This window comes from Schistocerca nitens, chromosome 4 (genome assembly GCF_023898315.1).
Source record: "Schistocerca nitens isolate TAMUIC-IGC-003100 chromosome 4, iqSchNite1.1, whole genome shotgun sequence".
Taxonomy (NCBI): domain Eukaryota; kingdom Metazoa; phylum Arthropoda; class Insecta; order Orthoptera; family Acrididae; genus Schistocerca; species Schistocerca nitens.
In genome coordinates, this window is record NC_064617.1 from 877370299 (window position 1) to 877379529 (window position 9231).

Genomic DNA, 9231 nt, shown 5'->3' on the forward strand with positions numbered 1-9231 from the left:
AGCTGTTTTCTTACTCGGTTGTGGTACCACTGTGGCTCTTTTCCATCTCTTACGATCTTGCTTGGCACATACTCATCTAACGCATATTGTACGATGGTTTTGAACTTTGTCCACTGATCCTCAACACTACCTGTACTTGAGACAAAACTTTTGTGTTGAGCCGTCAGGTACTCTGTAATCTGCTTTTTGTCACTTTTACTAAACAGAAAAATCTTCCTACCTTTTTTAATATTTCTATTTACGGCTGAAATCATCGATGCTGTAACCGCTTTATGATCGCTGATTCCCTGTTCTGCGTTAACTGTTTCAAATAGTTCGGGGCTGTCTGTCACCAGAAGGTCTAATATGTTAAAGCCACGAGTCGGTTCTCTGTTTAACTGCTCAAGGTAGTTTTCAGATAAAGCAATTAAAAAAATTTCACTGGATTCTTTGTCCCTGCCACCCTTTATGAACGTTTGAGTCTCCCAGTCTATATCCGGCAAATTAAAATCTCCACCCAGAACTATAACATGGTGGGGAAATCTACTCGAAATATTTTCCAAATTATCCTTCAGGTGCTCAGCCACAACAGCTGCTGAGCCAGGGGGCCTATAGAGACATCCAATTACCATGTCTGAGCCTGCTTTAACCGTGACCTTCACCCAAATCATTTCACATTTCGGATCTCCATCAATTTCCTTCGATACTATTGCACTTCTTATCGCTATAAACACGCCTCCCCCTTCACTGTCCAGCCTGTCTCTGCGGTATACATTCCAATCTGAGTTTAGGATTTCATTACTGTTTACGTCTGGTTTCAGCCAACTTTCTGTCCCTAGTACTATATGGGCGTTGTGACCGTTTATTAATGAGAGCAGTTCTGGGACCTTTCTATAGACGCTCCTGCAGTTTACTATTAGCACATTAATATTGTTATTCCCTGTTGCATTTTGCCTACTCCTACCTTGCCGCGTCTCAGGAGGCGTCTTGTCGGGCCTAGGGAGGGAATTCTCTAACCTAAAAAACACCCATGTGCACTCCACACGTACTCCGCTACCCTTGTAGCCGCTTCCGGCGTGTAGTGCACGCCTGACCTATTCAGGGGGACCCTACATTTCTCCACCCGATAGCGGAGGTCGAGAAATTTGGACCCCAGACCTCCGCAGAATCGTCTGAGCCTCTGGTTTAAGCCTTCCACTCGGCTCCAAACCAGAGGACCGCGATCGGTTCTGGGAACGATACTACAAATAGTTAGCTCAGATTCCACCGCGCGAGCGAGGCTTTCCGCCTTCACCAATTACACCAACCGCCTGTACGAACTGAGGATGACCTCTGAACCCAGACGGCAGGAGTCATTGGTGCCGACATGAGCAACAATTTGCAGTCGGGTACACTCAGTGCTCTCTATCGCCGCCGGTAGGGCCTCCTCCACATCTCAACACTGGCCTTCTTCCCCGACCTTTCCGCTATTTCCCTAAGGGGCTCCATCACCCACCTAACGTTGGAGCTCCCAATAACTAATAAACCCCTCCCCCCGTGTGCCTGCTCGGACCTTGCTGAAGGAGCGGCCACAAGCAGAACGGGCGATGCCATACGGCCAGCCTCCACAATGACCCTCCGCCTCGTGCGGCGCGAACGCCGCTGAACTCGCCACTCCCCTTGGGGAGAGGGTGGCCCAACCGCGCCCGGTACCCGCGAAGATGTCTCGACAGCAGGGACAGTGGGTGAAGCATGTAACACCTGGGGTGTACCTTGCGACGCACCAGACTCCCCACTGCCGCTACACTCCGAGGCAGCAGCCTGAAGACGGCTGACCGCGGCCATCAACACGTTCAGCTGTTCGCGAACAGTGGCCAGCTCCTCCTGCGTCCGTACACAGCAGTCACACATTCTATCCATCCTAAGGAATCAATTTACTGAAGAGAGTTAATCAACTTTTAACTAGACTGCTAATTCTCTAAAGGCGGCTGATTACTGACTAAACTGCGATTGCTAGCCACTTCTTGTAGAAAACAATGAAAATAGCACTACCTGTCTCTGGACTGTATTCAAAACAAACACTAGCACTACTGGCACTATGGTTGACTAAAGGGACTCTCTCTGACTGTATTCAAAACAAACACGAAATCTATGGAACACTATTAATAGCACTCGACAATTAAAGCTTCCTAAAAGCAAAACCACACGGAAGAAGAAGTGACAAGTAAGAAAAATACAGTTAATACTTAAATTAAGGTAGCTCGCTGCACAGCAGACGTGAAGCAGACAGCGGTTAGGACGATACTGACCAATTATTACAATTATTCATCTATCTTCCTGTTGATATGCAATACTACAAATGTATGTTTCATGTTCATAGAGGAGATTGGACATGTGAACAAATTATCTGTTGTGAAGCCATCTTACAAGTGTCTCATGAATCGGTACTGAAGATGTTACAGCATCAGTCGTCAAATGTGTGATATTTTTATCACGTATTTCGGGACAGTATTATCGCATATCAAATGCTATAAAACAAAGAAAACAATAAATAAATCGCAATTCTGGTAGAACTTCTATATGGTTGTCAGTACGTGAACTACCTGTATTGCGATTCATTGAGTGGTTCCCTTATTTTATAGCTCTTGATAATGGGATAACGTGGACCCGAAAAATGTTGTGGTAAAAACATCACAAGGTTGAGAACTGGTGGCCTAACATTCTCAGCGTTAAATGCAGAAATATTGTCAAAAAATGAAAACCAATGTTGGTATTATGTTCTGTATTTAGTTCATATCTAGGCATGGTTGATTGCACATCAAGGTCGCCGCGCGGGATTAGCCGAGATGAGGGAATTAGATTAGAGAAATGTGACGCTAAGTGTAGAGCATGGCCGCGTGGGATTAGCCGTGCGGTCTAGGCGCTGCAGTCATGGACTGTGCGGCTGGTCCCGGCGGAGGTTCGAGTCCTCCCTCGGGCATGGGTGTGTGTGTTTGTCCTTAGGATAATTTAGGTCAAGTAGTGTGTAAACTTAGGGACTGATGACCTTAGCAGTTAAGTCCCATACGATTTCACACACATTTGAACATCAAAGTCAGTTAACTAATCGTCTTTATACGAGTCAGTAATTTCTATAATGATAGCACGCAACAAAAATTTGTGATGTGTTCGATGTTATTATATGGATATTTTTATTTTTATTTGAAGATCTGTCTCTCTGAACAATTGATATTGATCTAATGAGAGAATAGTCGTTCAAACATTAACTAATTCAAATTAAGGTTGAAACAAAAAAGCAATGGCATATAGATACTGTAATTGCGTCTCTGGTTTTGGTGAATTTTTGTTGAACGGAGTTTGTGAGTGATTAACTAATGTTAATTGACTTTACAACACATACGTTTTTTTTATATGAGTCTTCAGTCTATAGAGCAGTATAATTAGATGAGGAAATATTAATTAAACTGAAAATACGATTTAGTGTATAAGAGATAATCGCTAGTCGTGACGTAGCGTTTCAGTGTTATCTTTGCATTGCCGTAGCAACGGATCAACAACTGTCTATAAACGATGTGAAATGCAGGTTTGTCGGCTGCTAATCAAATAATAATTAGTAAACCCTCAACGAGTTATCAATAAACAGAACCTGCAGCCCGAATAGCAATTAATGTTTCGGACAGCTGTAGCGTTACGCGCCTGGCGTCTGATTAATTATTAAAGAAGTCGAAGCACGCAATCGTTAACAGCGTAGCGTGTACGCTACAGTATCAGGAGTTAAAAAGATATTTGCATTAACGACACACAACTGGAACATTGTGACAAGACGTTACGCAAACTACGCACTATTTTGAAAAAGGAGAATTTGTGACAGGTGAGTACCTTTTAAGTTGGCAACGATAAATTGTAACCAAGGGATTGTCTGAATTGCAGTGGAGACATTATATTTGCATCTTGCTGTGAAAAGAAGCGATTTGTGTGCTCTCATTCCCCAGTGAAAATTATTACCTCATTTCAGCTTCTAATTTGTCTTCCGTAATGTATCTAATAATAAACACTCTAGCTTTCATGTGAGACGCGCTGTCGGTGGGAAAGCTAAGAGTATGTGTGAGCAAAATTTGGATTATCAAAATTAGACTCGAAATTTACAAGGTAAGATCCACTGTTTAACAACTGGCTCTTCAAATTTCGACCATCAAACTTTTGCACCGCCTTCGGAGTGATTTCAGTTAGTGACTCCCAACTAGTAACTTTCACAATAATACTGAAATATGTCTCGTTACCGTTGCGTAAGTATGGTGATCGTTGCAAAGGCGGTTGGTTCGGCGTCATCCCAGACACTCGTTAGTTTCGGTTTCGTACGAGTTATGAAGGTCAAGGAATTTAACTGTGGACGAATTTTGTACGGTTTTGAGAGCCGTTATCACGCCGCTTTCGGGAGTGGGAGAGGCGCCAGCCTCAGGTGGGTTAACGACGAGGGCCGGTGGTGTGCCGGCCAACCTGGATGCGGTTTTTAGGTAGCTTCTCACACCCCACTAGGTGAATACTGGGAATCGGATTAGGAAATATTCAGAAAACGTCTAACCACTTTCACAAGGGATAACGGTAGAAGCAGACAGTTGGGGTTCACAAATTCCGTCCTGTCGGTGACAGGTTGGTAAGAGGAAAAGCATCCGACCACCATCTACCACTAAGGTTGCCAAATGTAGTAATTAATATGCCTCTCCTGACGATACGGGATAAACGCTAGGAAAAAGGAGATACGCTATTTTATGAGCGTGTGGATAATTTTTAAAGCTGCTCTTCATTTTCGTATCGAGGGTTTATTTCTTGTCTGTCTTTGATTCACTATTTGGTAAGCTATTATTCAACCTTGGCAGACTCCGAGCTAAAAGCAAAATAACCACAGCTGCTGTCACCGAATTTCAGTCCGCGTATGATAACGTTACAAACTACCCTATATGCATTCAGTCTGGCATACAAACCTATTTGTCTTGAGCTTAACACAGATAAAATGAAGGTCCTCTATCAGGTAGCCCCAAATTCCACTGCAACAGCTCCAATTACCACAGTTGATGGAACACCTCTAGAGATTGTAGAGTATTTTCCATATCTGGGAAGCCATCTTCCTCCAAATTCAAACATAGATGCAGAAATTCAACACCGAATAAAGTGTGCAAGTACTGCAAATGGTCGTCTTTTGAAAAGAGCGTTTGGTAACCACTATTTGGGTGCTGAAACTGAGCTTACAGTCTACAATGTCATTATCATGCCTACACTTCTTTATGGACGTGGAACTGGGACCACCTACAGGCGCCACTTAAAATCCTTAGAAAAATACCACCAACGCTGCCTAAGGAGAATACTGAAAGTAAAGTTGCAGGATTGGCGAACAAACAACAGCAATTTGGAGCAAAAATTGTCATACACCAACTTCGGTGGACTGGTCACATCAGCCGCATGCCAAACTCCCGTCTCCCCAAGCAAATCACGTTCTCCCAATTGAATAATGGTCGACCGAATCAGGGAGGGCAAAAAAACCACATAAAGATGTCCTCAAGTCAAATGTGACTAAATTTCGAATAAACACAAATGATTGGAGAAGTACATCCCTAGATAGACCCAAATAGTGACAAATTGTTCACCAAGGAACACTTAATTTTGAAAAGCAGAGACAATTGCAGGAGAATAGGAAGAGATATGGCAGAAGAGAACAAGAGGTCTTGAGAGGAAGAAACCTGTTGCATCATTCAGTCAACACCAACTGGATATGCCATTACTGCGGTCCAGAACAGGATTAGTTAGCCACCAAAGGATCCACAGGCAACGCTACCAAAAGACATTTCATACTCGTCAACGAGTAAATGCCTATGATGATGGTGATGACGATGATGGTTTGTGTGAAATTCCTACTGTCACACTGTGACAGACAATAAGGTAGTTGGAGAGAAATACGGTTTCCAGTTCTCTTTTCTGATCTTCTTAGTTTGTTTCTCCAAGCAACCAAAAGTTCCGATTTTTCTAACTTTGTGGTAGCAAGCGTATCTCGTTCCCTTTGAGAAGCAACAATTGTAACCTAAGGACATCACACATACCTGGGAAGCCATCTTTCTCCAAATTCTAACATAGATGCAGAAATTCAACACCGAATAAAGTGTGCAAGTACTTCATATGGCTGTCTTTTGAAAAGAGCGTTGGAAAACCACTATTTGGGTGCTGAAACTAAGCTTACAGTCTACAAAGTCATTATCATGCCTACACTTCTTTATGGATGTGGAACGGGGACCATCTACAGGAGTCACAAAGGCCTTTGAAAAATACCACCGACGCTGCCTAAGGAGAATATTGAAAGTAAAGTGGCAGGATCGGCGAACAAACAACAGAATTTTGGAGCAAAAATTCTCATACACCAACTCCGCATGCCAAACTCCCGTCTCCCTAAGCGAATCATGTTCTCCCAATTGAATAATGGCCAACGGAATGAGGGAGGGCAACAAAACATGTCCTGAAGTTAAATGTCGAATAAACACAAATGATTGAGAAACTGTAGCCCTAGATAGACCCAAATAGCGACAAATTGTTCACCAAGGAACACTTAATTTTGAAAAGCAGAGACAATTGCAGGAGAATAGGAAGAGAGATGGCAAAAGAGAACAAGAGATCTTGAGAGGAACAACACCAACTGGGTATGCCATTACTGCGGTGCAGAACAGGGCCGGCCGAGGTAGCCGAGCGGTTCTAGGCGCTACAGTCTGGAACCGCGCGACCGCTACGGTCGCAGGTTCGAATCTTGCCTCGGGCATGGATGTTTGTGATGTCCTTAGGTTAGTTAGGTTTAAGTAGTTGTAAGTTCTAGGGGACTGATGACCTTAGAAGTTAAAGTCCCATAGTGCTCAGAGCCATTTGAACCAATTTTGCTGAACAGGACTACTTAGCCACCAAATGATCCACAGATAACGCTACCAAAAGACATTTCATACTCGTCAACGAGTAAATGCCTATGATGATGGTGATGACGATGATGATTTGTGTGAAATTCCTACTGTCACACTGTGACAGACAATAAGGTAGTTGGAGAGAAATACGGTTTCCAGTTCACTTTTCTGATCTTCTTAGTTTGTTTCTCCAAGCAACCAAAAGTTCCGATTTTACTGACTTTGTGGTAGCAAGCGTATCTCGTTCCCTTTGAAAAGCAACAATTGTAACCTCACCGCCGTGATTTTTGCAACAGAGTTATCGAAATTAAAGCCACTGGGTTGTTACAGTCTGTATGGTTGCTTGTAGTCAGTCACAGAAACACGCAGCAAAATGAGTATTAGTATTGTTATGGTCGACGTTACAGAATCCGCATCACCGAGTGACGTAGCCACGGCATCTGGCGACTTACCGAGCGTTGTGGTGTCTGGCAGTAAGTGCTTGCAGAAGGCCGGTGCCTGGCGGTGGGTGCTTCCGGCAGTGCGAGCTGCTAGCAGCGGCGAGCCCCCTGTCGCGGCCGGTGGGTGCTGGCAGCGTCGCTTCTAGCAGCGGCGAGCGCCTAGTCGCCAGTAGCTGCGGCGCGAGCCCGTCGCGGCCTCATATGCAGAGTAGCGGCGGCGCGCATGCGCACTCGCCGCCTCGGCTCGCGGGCGGCGGTAGGGCTGGGCTGGGGAAACGGGCGACAGAGCGACCGTCCAGAGCGCGCCTGCATTAATCACGAGCCGACGGGACGGTCCGGTAACGGGCTGCGCGATTTGCATTCCTAGTTGGAGGCGGCTCGCTGACTCACCGGGCGCTCGAGACGAGGCGATCGGCTCGATCGAGTTCCGACTAATAGAACAAGGTACATCGTACTGGACGGCGAGTGGAAACGAAAGTGTTCTCAATGCGCATAAATGATCTATAAACAGCACTACAGTCTGTCGCCGCTATTCTCTAGAACAAGAGTGTCCAACGTTTTAGCTTCATCTGGGCCACATTGACAGGGAGGGGGGGGGGGGGGATGCATGAGGCAGGTGTCAGCTGTAGTGGGCAGATTCGAATCCTGCCTCGGTCATGGATGTGTGAGATGTCCTTAGGTTAGCCCCATAGTGCTCAGAGCCATTTGCACCATTTGTAGTGGGCAGATGAAAAGGAAGAGAGAGAGGCAGACGTGGAAAGAGAGAGGGCGAGGTCGATATGGTCAGAGAGAGGAGGATGGAGATATGGTTAGCGAGAGAGTATGGAGCAAATGGATACAGAGAGGTGGATGAGGAGACGAAGAGATTAGAGAAAGTAAGTAGGAGAAGATTGTATCCTCCCAAAAGACAAAATATGCATAAAATTATATATATATATATATATATATATATATATATATATATATATATTCACATTTAGTGTAACCTCCCAACAGTTTATTATTCCGTAACCTCGCAATAATAACGTGACTAACCTCCCAATAAAAAATGTGACTCATATATAACCTTTCTAAAGTAGAAAAGGAGTTTTGCTATTTGGGGAGCAAAATAACTGATGATGGTGGAAGTAGAGAGGATATAAAATGTAGACTGGCAATGGCAAGGAAAGCGTTTCTGAAGAAGAGAGATTTGTTAACATCGAGTATAGATTTAAGTGTCAGGAAGCCCTTTCTGAGAGTATTTGTATGGAGTGCAGCCATGGATGGAAGTGAAACATGGACGATAAATAGTTTGGACAAGAAGAGAATAGAAGCTTTTGAAATGTGGTGCTACAGAAGAATGCTGAAGATTAGATGGGTAGATCACATAACTAATGAGGATGTATTGAATAGAATTGGGGAGAAGAGGAGTTTGTGGCACAACTTGACAAGAAGAAGGGATCGGTTGGTAAGACATGTTCTGAGGCATGAAGGGATCACCAATTTAGTACTGGAGGGCAGGGTGGAGGGTAAAAATCGTAGAGGGAGACCAAGAGATGAATACATTAAGCAGATTCAGAATGGTGTGGGCTGCAGTACGTACTGGAAGACGAAGCAGTTTGCAAAGCATAGAGTAGCATGGAGAGCTGCATCAAACCAGTCTTAGGACTGAATACCACAACAACAACAACAACAACAACAACAATATAACCTTTCAATAATTAACTGACTGTGAATCTAAACTGGTAAATTTGGACGTCAGCAGTGCTGCGTCATGGCCCTGAAAGAGTATTCTGAATAAATTGAAAATTCTTACCTCAATGAAGTCTCCGGATAACGTGTATATATCTGCTCCTATAAGAAATTTTTCTGGCACAGCCCAGTGCAATGCTGGCCGCTAGATTTGTCATGTATAAAAAGAA

General features: G+C 44.2%; 1 protein-coding gene across 1 annotated transcript in view; it reads right to left on the minus strand.

Annotated features, from left to right (window-relative positions):
• The window catches only part of LOC126253379 (chitooligosaccharidolytic beta-N-acetylglucosaminidase-like), a 374039-nt gene extending 366529 nt beyond the window's left edge, over positions 1–7510 (minus strand). The window contains exon 1 of the mRNA XM_049954667.1: positions 7343–7510. The gene's annotated coding sequence lies outside the window, so the exon portion shown is untranslated. The remainder of the gene's footprint in view (positions 1–7342) is intronic.
• Between the last annotated feature and the right edge of the window lie 1721 nt (positions 7511–9231).